This window comes from Lactuca sativa, chromosome 4, assembly GCF_002870075.4.
Source record: "Lactuca sativa cultivar Salinas chromosome 4, Lsat_Salinas_v11, whole genome shotgun sequence".
Classification (NCBI taxonomy): Eukaryota; Viridiplantae; Streptophyta; class Magnoliopsida; order Asterales; family Asteraceae; genus Lactuca; species Lactuca sativa.
The window spans coordinates 130,377,438-130,389,884 of NC_056626.2; positions in this window are offsets into that span (position 1 = coordinate 130,377,438).

The window sequence follows — 12,447 nt, forward strand, 5'->3', positions numbered from 1 at the left end:
TAGTTGGATTTGGGCCTTTACTAGACTTTATGAATATAATGTTTTAGGCCAAGTTTTGATAATGGATCTTGGAATTAGGCCCATTTAGGGAGTTGGGCCCAAGTTGGTAAATTGGGCCAATAATGGGCTTTGCATAAGGACTTTCAAGGTTATTAACTTGGGATTAGACCTTGGCCCAATAAAGAGAATGGACATGATGGATTGTGTGGACCCTTAGTCAAGATTGTTATGTTGTGTAATGACTTGGTATTTATTATGTGATAGTTCAGGATTTCCGGTGAGACAGCGATCAGACGTTTTCGGTACTTCGACACTACTTGCAAGGTGAGTTACCTCACTATACTAAGGGGTCTAAGGCACCAAGGCCGGCCCATTGGATATGATATCCTAGCAGTTGGTAGTATGTTGAGTATGAGTTAGTGTTGCATGCTAGTTGCTATGCCAGTTAGGTAGATATGTAGGACTACCTGTAGTATTATGTGATTATCTATATGCGCATTATTTGTGTTATATGTCGACATATTATGTGGGATGGGTTGAGGTGATACTACTCCATGCGTTAACCAACAAACCCGGGAGCATTCCAGATACGAGCTGAGGTTCGGGTGGGTCATGCCATACTCGTACTGTGGGCTCGGGAGCATTCAAGATACTAGCTGAGGGAGACTCGTATTGTGGGCTCGGTGGCAATCCAGATGTGAGTTGTGGGCCCGGAAGGCAATCCAGACTCACACTGTGGGCCCAGGGGTAATCCAGTCTGTAAAGTTGTGGACCCATTACATGTTGTTATTTGTATATGTGTTATGTGTGTAGTGTATCGGTATTTTGGGGGAACTCACTAAGCCTCGGGTTTACAGTTTCAGTTTATTGTTTCAGGTACATCAGGGGATCACGGAAAGACAAAGGCGTGATCGTATAACTCCTCATATTTATGTCTATGTTTATGGGATACTCTGATATTATACATTTTGAAAACAAGTTTTGTAATGATTAATGGTTTTTAAAAGTCTAAATTTGGCATGATTTTTATGGGTGTTACATTAGAAAATAAACTCGATGTTGAAAATGTTTCTGAATTTGACGATGAAAGTGATATGAGTGAAATCTCTATGGAGGATGAGGTTGATTGCTCAGATTTTGTTAAAAACGAACCTTTACCTGCGAAAGTCCTAATTTCTGAAAATTCGGTTGAATTCGCATGTGTTTTTGAAAACAAATCTAAAGATTTAAAAGCATTTGAATTAATGTCCATGGTAGAAAATTATAACTAAAGGACTGAACAAAAATGAAACAGTTGAATTAACGTCCATGGTAGAAAATTATAACAAAGATAGATGTGATATGTTCTTCTGGTCTGCTCCAATCGACAATGCAGACGAAACCAAAGTTCTATCCTAAATGACCTCGTGGAAAACGAAGAGCCGATACGTAGCAGAACCCCTAAACAAAGTTAACTCAAGCTACGAGAAGGAAAGCCCAAGTGGAACTAAGAACGTTCCAAGTGAAACATCATCTGTTTAGACCGAATCTTCTATCAGAAATCCAAAACCTAGAGCGAGCTTTCACAAATCCTCTGAGCAGTTTGTAGCTCAAAAACGTCAAAGGAATGCCAGATACGACAAGAATCTCAAGAAAAGAAAGCAGTTCTGGTAGTCTAAAAATCCCAACTTCATTCATAAAGAAAAATCCAATCCAAATGCGAAAGTCTCTTCACATACAAACCTTAAGAGTCCTCATCGAAATAAGTTTCCACAGGTCTCGAATCAAAAAGTTTTTCAAAGACCATTATTTCCAAATCATGTGAAACCTGTGCAAAAATCCAACTCTCACCTCTCTCCTAACAAGAATTTTTCGCATTCGGACAAGACATCGCAAGATGTTAATGGAAAAGGAAAGATAACTTCGGAGCCTAAAGTTCCTCTCAAAAAATCTGAAGCTAATCCAAAATAAACAAAAGAAACCATCCACCAAGGATGCAAACTCTAAAGACAAAAGGATTACTGTTTTTCAAATCACAAAGAAAGATAAAACAACTTTAATAAAAGGAACTTATTTGGTTGATCTTGCTATTTCTTTTCCTGTGAAAAACTCACGAGGGCCCAAACAACTTTGGGTTCCTAAATATGTTTAACTTTCACAGGTAATACGTGATGAGCAGTTTGACTTTGAATGGTATATCGACAGTGGTTGCTTGCGTCACATGATAGGAAGACAGGAGGAACTGCGAGAGTAGAGAGAACTAAAGGATGGAGGCATAGTGAAATTCGGTAACAACTCACTTGGTGAAAACAAAGGTTATGGGATGATAACTAATGGAGAGTTTTCAATTCGCAAAGTAGCTAGCATATTTGGAAGGACTGCAACACAGTCTCATTAGTGTTTCGCAATTGGTAGTGGGAACAAGTATGAGAGTATCGTTTGACGAGGAAGGATCAGAGATAATTGAAAAGAAGTCCAAGATGGTTCTCCTGAAATCAAAACGCAAAGGCAAAATGGATCTGCTGAATCTGAATCCCATCAAAGGGAAGCCTACAATTTGCTTGCTTGCAAAAGCTTCTACTGATGACAACTAGCTATGGCACGGGAGACTCTCGCATCTCAATTTTAAAGATATCAGCAAGCTTGTTCTTGGTGACCATGTGCGAGGGTTACCACTCCTGAAATTTGTCAAAGAACATCTATGTGCAACCTGCGAAATGGGAAACAGAGCAGGAAGAGTCATCCAACAATCGTGAATATGAAAGTCATTGAGCCACTTGGACTTTTGCATATAGACCTTTGTGGTCCATCCGCAATTGAAAGTGTTGGTGATAATATATATATATATATATATATATATATATATATATATATATATATATATATTGTTATTGTTATTTTAGATGATTTTTCTAGATTCACTTGGGTGCATTTTGTTAAACAGAAATCAGAAGCCACTCCTAAGCTCAAAGACTTCATAAAGGAGATATAGGTTCAACTGCGAAAGCTGGTTCGTAACGTTAGTAGTGACAACAGTCTGGAGTTCAAAAACCAAGTGTCTGAAGAATTCATGATTGCGAAAGGAGTTTCTCACAATTTTTCAGCTCCTTATACTCCTCAACAAAACGAGGTAGTCAAAAGACGAAACCGTTCATTGTGCGAAACTGCGAGAACCATGTTGTCATTCACAAATCTGCCACTCTACCTCTGGGCGGATGCGATAGGTAATGCTTACTTTACCCAAAATTGATCTATTCTCAATAAGCAATTCTCTATCACCTCATACGAAATAATAAATAATAGAAAGCCTAATGTCAACTTTTTCCATGTTTTTGGTTCCAGATGCTTCATTTGGAACTCAAAAGAACAAAGGAACAAATTCGATGTAAAGTCTGCCAAAGGTATCTACCTGGGGTATTCTGTAACTTCCAAAGCATACATGGTTCTCAACAAAAGGTCTAAAAGGATCGAGGAAACTTACTATGTTATGTTTGACGATAATTATGTAAAAAAGTTTCAGAAGAATGACAGTCCAACACAGGAGATCTTCCCTAAAACAGAATCTTGCTACCATCCCACTTTCCAATCTATACGAGGAGTTCCTAAACTTATTTGATGAGCTAGAACAAGCAATCTCCTTAGAGTCCAAAGCAACAGACAACAAGGAAGATGAACTGAAGAAAATCATTGATGATGTTGCGAAAGAAATGGAACAGGAGAATCCCACTTCGAAAGATCCTGAAGTTACATGTCAACCTACAGAAGCGAATGCTAGATCGCAGGGGTAGGGTTCTACTTCAACCTCCTCCCCCGATACACCTGTTCAGGGAGAGAATAAAACCCCTGAAGTCAGCTTAGCGCCACCTTTCCAGGGGGAGAATCTGAATCCAGAAGACGATAATCATACATCATTCGAGGGGAAGAATGGAAATGCGAATGATGACTCGGATGTACAATCAGAATTTGAAGAAATGAATGCAGAATTTGATCCAAATTACTCTCCATTGGCTAAATGGACCAAAGATCATCCGAAAAATCAAGTCATTGGAGATTCATCTTCAGGCGTTCTTACAAGAGCTCAACAAAAGGCGAAGCAAATTGCACTATTCTCTAAAGTGGAATTTTGCATGTTTAATTTGTTTATATACAAAATTGAACGTAAAAATGTTCAAATTGTTCTTGATCATTCTAATTGGGTGCAAGCAATCCAGGAGGAGCTCAATGAATGCGAACGAAACAAAGTCTAGAGACTTATTCCCACTCCAAAGGATGCCTCTGTTGTTGGTCTTAAATGCGTATTTCGCAACAAAATGGATAAGGAAGGCAATATGATTAGAAATAAAGCGCAACTCGTAGTAAAGGGTTACTGGCAGGAATAAGGAATCTACTACAAAGAAACCTTTGCATCCATTGCAAGGTTAGAATATGTTCGCATATTTCTTGCATACATTGCACACAAGAACTTTGAAGTTTATCATATGGATGTCAAGTGTGCATTCCTAAATGGGGAACTAGAAGAAACAGTGTATGTGGAACAACCACCAGGGTTCATAAACGAAAATATCTGAACCACTATTACATTCTGGACAAGGCACTTTACGGCCTAAAGCAAACTCTAAGAGCCTGGTAGGAAACTCTAACTTATTTTTTAAAACAGGCTAAATTTAAACAAGGATCTGTCGACCCAACCTTCTTTCGCAAGAAAGATGGTGACCATTTGATGATCATCGAAATTTATGTTGATGACATTATCTTTGGATCTACTAACCCCAGCTGAACAACTGAGTTCGAAAAGTTGATGGAAACTAAAATTGAGATGAGCTTCATGGGTCCGATTAACTCTTTCTTAGCTTGAATATAAGACAGAGTCACAAAGGGATCTTTATCAATCAGGAGGCTTATACAAACACCTTACTCTCCAAGTTTGGAATGGTGGGAGATTCAAAAGTGAAGATTCCAATGGCATTCGGAACGAAACTAACTCCATCTCTGGACAAACCGGTAGCTGATATGACTCTTTATCATCAGATGTATCTAACTACTAGTCGTCCAGATAACATGTTTTCTGTTTCCTGTTGTGAAAGGTTTCAAGCTAATCCTCGCGAACCTCACATGATCGTTGCTAAGAACATCTTCAGGTATCTCAAGCTAACATCCTTATTGGGAATATGGTACCCTTCGGGTTCAGGTTTCTTTGTGCAAGCGTTTTCGGGTGCTGCTCTTGGAGGTTACGGTCTAGATAGAAAAAGTACAATAGGAGGATGCCAATTTATTGATGGCAAACTCGTAAGTTGGCAATCTAAAAAGCAAACTTGTGTATCCCTATCGATTGTTGAAGTAGAGTACATAGTTGCTACATCCTGCAGCTCACAATTCATTAGGATTCAAAGTCAAATTCGTGACTGTGGCATCAACATGAAACGAATCCCCTTATATTGCAATTCTAAAAGCGCCATTCGCATTTGTCATAAACCAGTGCAACAGTCAAAGGTGAAACACGTAACACTGAGGTATCACCTCATCAAAGATCATGTGGAAGATGGAAATGTGAGATACACTTTGTAAGATCCGCTGATCAGATAGTTGAAGTCTTTACGAAAGCCTTACCTGAACAATCATTCAATCACATTCTTCAAGGTTTAGTAATGATAGAGGCCAAGTCTATTCCGAAACCACCTTCGCAATCATAAGTTTTTTATTGGCCAGCGAATACTCGCAATCATCGTTTGTCCTGCGAATTGGTGCGAACGCTCGCAGTCATCTTTTGTCCTACGAATCGGTGCGAAGGCTCGCAGTGACTCACAACCAATTGTTCACACTGCGAATTGGTACGAATGTTCGCAGTGACTCATAGTCAAATATTCAGTCGTGGTTTGGAATTTTCCTCTATCCTTTGTACATTTTCGTTATTTAATTCTGTTTTATTTCTTTTTCAGAAAAACAAAAGTCCAAAAATATTCTCTTTGTTTTGTTTTTTATTTATTTTTCAAAACATTAAAATCCAAAAAAAAAATTATTTCTTTCTATTTTTATTTGTTTTTTAGAAAAACAAAATTACAAAAATACTTTCTCTATTTTCTTCATTTTTATTTTATTTATTTCAAAAATACCAAAAATATTGGATAATTGAGTAGGTTTCCAGTCAAGAATCTTGGTGATCTCAATTACAAACGATGGGGCAAGTATAAAACTTTCTTATCTATGCACTAGTTAAGTGTCCCTAGAAGCATGTTGCTGCATCTAGACCAAAGCCTCAACGACTTTCTATGTTGAAGCCTTAATGATTCGATAACACCAATCGTTTATTCCCAATAAGGATCTTAATTCACATAAGTCATGAGCTACCTAACTCTTCTCACAAAGAGTTAAGAGTTCACTGCTTAAATCACTTTCGTATAGCAGAGGTACATTCTTTCTTTGGAACCACCTCATACCTATTCTCCATCACTTTCACATTCAAAAATATAACCTTGAGACTCTCGAAAATTACTACTGAGGTTTATGGTTATAACCAATTCTGGCTTTATGATCTTAAATTTGTTATTACCATGAATTGAGTGAAACCAAAAATCCAACACATATATACGAATTGACAGTGAAAAATATACATGTTTTAGAAATTTCACCTTGGAATTGACGAATGTCCACTTTTGTGGTCAGTACATTGAAATCTCGTTTTTCTTTTTGTGAGATCTTAATGAGACATTCTAGACCTAAGACGTTTCTACCCAATTGATCCGGTTTTTATTTTTCTTGAGATTTCTATGTGAATCCTAGTGACTCAAAATAATTCCACGGCTTACTTCTTTTTATGACTACACTGGTCAGACAAGCACTTCATCCGAACGTTCGTACTTATATCAAGTTTCGTCGTTTGTTTGAAGATAAAACCACCCTTTCAGCCTAAACAAAGACGCCTTTCGTTGTTTCTTAACAAACAAGTGATCATACTTCAACGGGATACCACACAGACACTTTAGAGTCTCTCTTGACTTCAAAGGAAGAGATCATTTTCTGGGATCCACTATTTTGTATCTTAATAGACATCACCAATATCTCACAAAATTTTGATTTATTTATTTATCTTTGGCACACTCTCTCACAAAGATCCTTGTGATTTTCCAAAGTCTTATTCATGACACTTATATGATCTCTTAGTTTCGTAGAGTTGATGATGATTATTCGTTGCGAAAGCTCGCAAACGAATCAACTGCAAAAGCGCATAACTGAAGCGGCACCTTAACAAATAAGATTGTGCGCGAGAATTTGAACAAACGTTGATTTGACGCCGCCTGACACACGCCACAGCTGTCAATCACGCCTTTTTATGCGACTTTTCATTAACCGATGAAACAAATAAACGGATTTCTCTCACTTTCAAATCGTATAAAAGAATTTTGACGCTTCAATAATCAATTACCACTTTCAAGAAGCAAAGAAATCCTCCGGCGACTATTCTCTGTCTACTGTTCATCTTCTTCCTCAACAAGCATCAATGGCAGCTTCCTCAGAGACTGCTTATGTTGCAGAAACTATGGCCCAGTCATCCATCCTCAACATCAAGCCCAATCAAAACCTGGTTCTCGATCTCGACCCCACAAAATACGATGAGTTTCTTCAGCTGATTATTGATTTTATAAGGTACTCTCCTTAGGTCATCGCTGTAACAATGTCTGAAATTGTTCCTATGGTGCATCTTTCAAAGGCCTACTCCACTGCTAGTTATCAGAAATGGGAAGAACTGATTACGTTTGAAATCTACAATCACAAAACCTACATCACAAAATCTAGATTCTATCAGCTCCTAAGGCTTCCTCTGGGTCGTGACCTAATTGACCCTAAAAGTGTCTCAAACTCAGCGATTCCAGAGATGTTCTTCCAGATGGGCTACAAGGAATCGATAAGCGCAGTTTCAAAGTTCAAAAAGTCCAACTTGTCGCCGATGTGGAATGGTTTATTCACACTACTCTTAAAGAGTTTTTCTAAACGGGTTACTGGCTCGGACTGTGCGAGCAAGCTCTTCATGACCATGATGTACGACATCTACTCCGGCATCAACTTGGACTACGGGACTGTTCTTTGGGATCAGTTCGTACAAAGTACTCTCTCAACAACTCGACACGGTGAAATCTCTTGTGCTCGCTTTTGGTCCATTGTTGTTCAAAGGGCGATAAACAAGTATGACATCCCCTATTTGGAAAATTATCCTTTGTCTTCTATTCAGATATTCCACACAACGAACATCATTCTTGCTGACAACTCGAAGTTCAACTTCATTGGTTCAATTCTTGAAGCAATGCTTCGTGACATACCGGTTGCGAGCGATGTATTGCGAGCCTATCGCAGTCTACCCCTCTTAGGATTTCACCCATTGACATACGCAATGTGAAAGGTCCTGGATGAGGTGGATAAATCGAAGAAGGGAGGAAAGAAGAAAGGTGTGAAAGTTTGTCCTTCTGATCCAGCTCCCTCACCTAAAAAGGGAGGCAAACGAAAGTATGATGTCGAACCTTCTAAACCAAAGAGGAAGAGAGTCAAAAATATGGCTTGTCAACCACGAATTCCATCCCCAAGCGATCAAGAGGATTCGCAGTCTCAAACAGTTTCAGATGTTCACATTCACACGGAGGTTCGCAACGAAGAAGATGTTACATCTCTACCGAAGGTTTCGGAGCCGGCAACTACGAACCCTGAGGTAACCTTTGAGATTGTTGTCTTCGTTCCTTCTCTAACTGCCACTATTTCAACACCCATTACCATTTCCCCATGCCCATCTGTTTCTTTGGGCGTTTCGCAATCGTAACCTCCTCTTTTCATTGAATCCACTACAACCACCAGTACATCCCCTGTTGAGCCTCCGGTAACTGTCAATGCATCTGATGCGAGGGCAGGAGCTTCAGGTTTCGCAACTGGTCATCCCACACCACCCATTTCTCCTTTATGCCATAATGATCTTGACATGATCTAGGGTGATTATGATGACGACTTCGCAGGATTCACCTACAGTCCATTCAACATTCGGACTGAAACTGATGACGAAGCTCCAGTCACAAGAGGGCAACTCAAGGAGATTCACAAAAAACTAGATTTGTTGCTCGAATCATCAAAGGCTTCACCTAGTGAAGACTATTCACAGGTAACTATCAAATTGTTACTTGAGACTCCAACGAAAGAGCACTCCGCCAACCTTGAAAAGACGAACAAGGTGATAGATGCTTCTACCTCTGTCTGCAACAACACGACTGAAAAAGTCGATAAACTAATTACTGATGCACGTGTATTCATGGAGAAATTTCAGAACTCCTTTGAGTCGAACACCGCGAAGGCCAATGAAGTTATTCCAAGCCTGGGCTCAACTCTTAAAATTGAGAAAGGGAAACTTCAAGAGTTTCGCACTAGTCTTCAATCTGACAATGCTGAGTTCAATTCCTCTATTTCCTCAAAAGATCACAAAACTTCAGGAGGACTTATGCCATCGAGATAAAAATCATGGATGCTCTTGTTGTAAAGACCAAAAAGGTGAAAGTCTTGACGGTCAAGTTAGAAAATGCTGAGAAACTAGTCATTGATTTGCTATTTGAGAAAGCGGTTATGAAGATTTGTATTGCCGATGTCAAAGCAATGCTTTCAGAAATTATTGAGACTTGTGAATCGATGATCACGATAACCATAAAGAAGTATCTCTCTGAGAAACTCAGTCCCGTATTTGCCATGCTTCACAGACTTGAAGGTGTTCCAGAATCATGCTCTATTCCGAAAAAAGGGAAGAAGAAGTAAAACAATCTAAGAAGGAAAACCCCAAACCTTCAGACAAGTCCATTGTCAAGCTCAAAAGTGAAACTGAGCCTAAAGGCAAAGAAAAACTTTTCAGTGAAGAACCGATTATCGATAATAGTGAAGATGAAGAGCCTGATGAAAATGAGCTGGAAAGAAGAAAGGAACATGAAGCTCAGATGGATGAGCATCAAAGAATAATTTGCGAGGCTGAAGCGAAAGAAAAACCTGAACACGAAGCTTAGGTTACGCTGGAAAGCCGAAAGCTTCTATTTCCAGTATGGACTCTGAAGCGAATTCAAAGTGAGGCTGTGGATATGCGAGTCAATATTGCCTAGAAGCAGTTGTGTCATTCGATCTTCAGAATACACAAGATTCGCAGCTGGACCTTCCGATCACTCTGAAAGCCTTCCGGTTTCGAAGCTTTGTAAAAGTTACGAATGTGCCAACAACAGATAGCGGCACAGATCACTTACTTTTCTCTTTTTATCTCAAGCATATGAAGCCACATTTCGAGACGTGGAGTGAGAGCAAGATTACGGTTGTGGAGGTCACCGGTCCAATCAAAACCGACAGCTTCTCAAATGCGAAGTTCAAGGTTGTGAGGGGTTCGTCCAGTCAGGTCCACGAATTCACCCTCGCTGATTTGCCATGCCTTAACCCTTATTACTGGATCGTACTTTACAACTTGTTGCTGAGAGATGGACAGAAATATGAGCTCGTTATTGCTCACCTCAAGTAGATGTTAATCTCATACATTCAAGAGGTAGGCAAAATGGATGTGGAGATTGATGTTGTGCTGCGAAGGAAGTCCCAGAAGGTTTTGAGAAACTGAAGCCTGGGAAGATACAAAAGGAAGGATGGTATGTGGCCTTTCAGATGAAAGAACGAAATAATGCAAACTTTCATAAGGCTTGCTTCTATCTTGCTGATAAGCATTTGTTCACTACCTCTTTCCTAGAGTATGTCTTGGAGATTGTCAAAAAGCACAAGGGTAACAACAAAGGTGACAAAAAGTGCTTTTCGAATATGATTCTATGGTATATCCAAGTTTACAAGGTTCTGTTGGGCATCATTTCGAAAGTTTTTGAAGTGCAAAAGCGAACTCAGCCGTGAAGGACTCTCGCCTCAATCGACGCAAAGGGGGAGATTGTTGAGTATTAAGTGTTGCGTCTTTTGGGTCTTTGTATTTAGTATTTTGTATATCCGAGTTGGGGTTGTCCACTCGTGATTAATGATTAGGGTTTTACTATTTAAGGTGCATGCATGCATCATGTTTTAGTTAATCGTGTCATTATAAACCATACACACCTCTATAGTAGCAGTTCTTTATCGAGCTCTTCTGAGGTTGTGATTTATAATCATTCAACACATTCTTGATTTATTTTCTGTGTTTGATTGTTCATACTTGTTTGAATCTAATCTATCTTAAGAGTTTTTGACTCTACAGAAGTTATGAAATTTTTAAACAATTAAAAATCATTGTGTGCATCCGCGTACACAAACCACTTGTGCGAGGTGCCTGATACCCCACCCAAATAATGACACGTGGCACCATACACAAGGCGACACATCATCATGGCCGAGACATGCACGGTCCAACCTATTGTGCGGTGCACTTTCATTTTTTGGCACTATATATAGCCTTCGCATTTCAGACATTTTTAACACTAAAATTCCTCCGATTCTCTCTAGAATACTTTTTAGCTTTTAACCCTTTACTCCCTAGTTCCTGGCTACTTTAGCAAGGCCTTATGGCATCAATGAGACGGCAACTAGAAGCTCTCGGATTAGAGCCCATCCCATATAATCCCATTTTCCCTGCGAAGTTACAATGAGATTCACTCAAGTGACGCTTGAAAATCACGATCAACATATACCTTTCTTTGACTACTCTTCTTTTGATGATTCGGTAAACCACACACACTTATGTTAACAAGAACATACCACAAGGGGTAATTTCCATGGGAAGCATAAGATTCACATTATTAATGTAAAATGGCATTTTTCTTTATTACTTATAAAGTTAATACTTTTAACTTTGCACAATTTTCATATCAAACCCTTTTGGTAACTCCACTTCAAAATGCAAAAAGACGGTGAGGGTGGCGAGCAATGAATATCACTTATAAGCCAACCTCATTACGAATCAAAGGGACCTACCTTAAACCTTCCTTATAGCAATCAAAATGGATGATGTGAGATGAGATAAGACTAACAATGCACATTTAAGCAACACACAAGGACGCAATGTTTATAATTCTAATGTGATACATATAAATACAATTTTACAATATATATATATATATATATATATATATATATATATATATATATATATATATATATATATATATATATATATATAACAATTGAGTTATAAGTGTCCTAATCTTTCGTCTTTTAATTACTCTTATATTTAAATCAAATATACTTTATGTTTTAGTATAAATGTTGGTTTCTATGTGTTGAAAATCAAAAAATATGAGCAACAGAAAATAAAAACGAATTTAGAAAAATTTCGGGAATTCAGGTTCCACAACGTGGGGGACGAACAGCCACGTCGCGACACACAGAAAACACTCGATTTTATTAAATAATTATTTTAGTTCTCGACGGCTAGGCACGACGTGGCCAAGAAGAGAACACAATATGGCAACGAATACAATCGCGATCTAGACCCAGCCCATGACA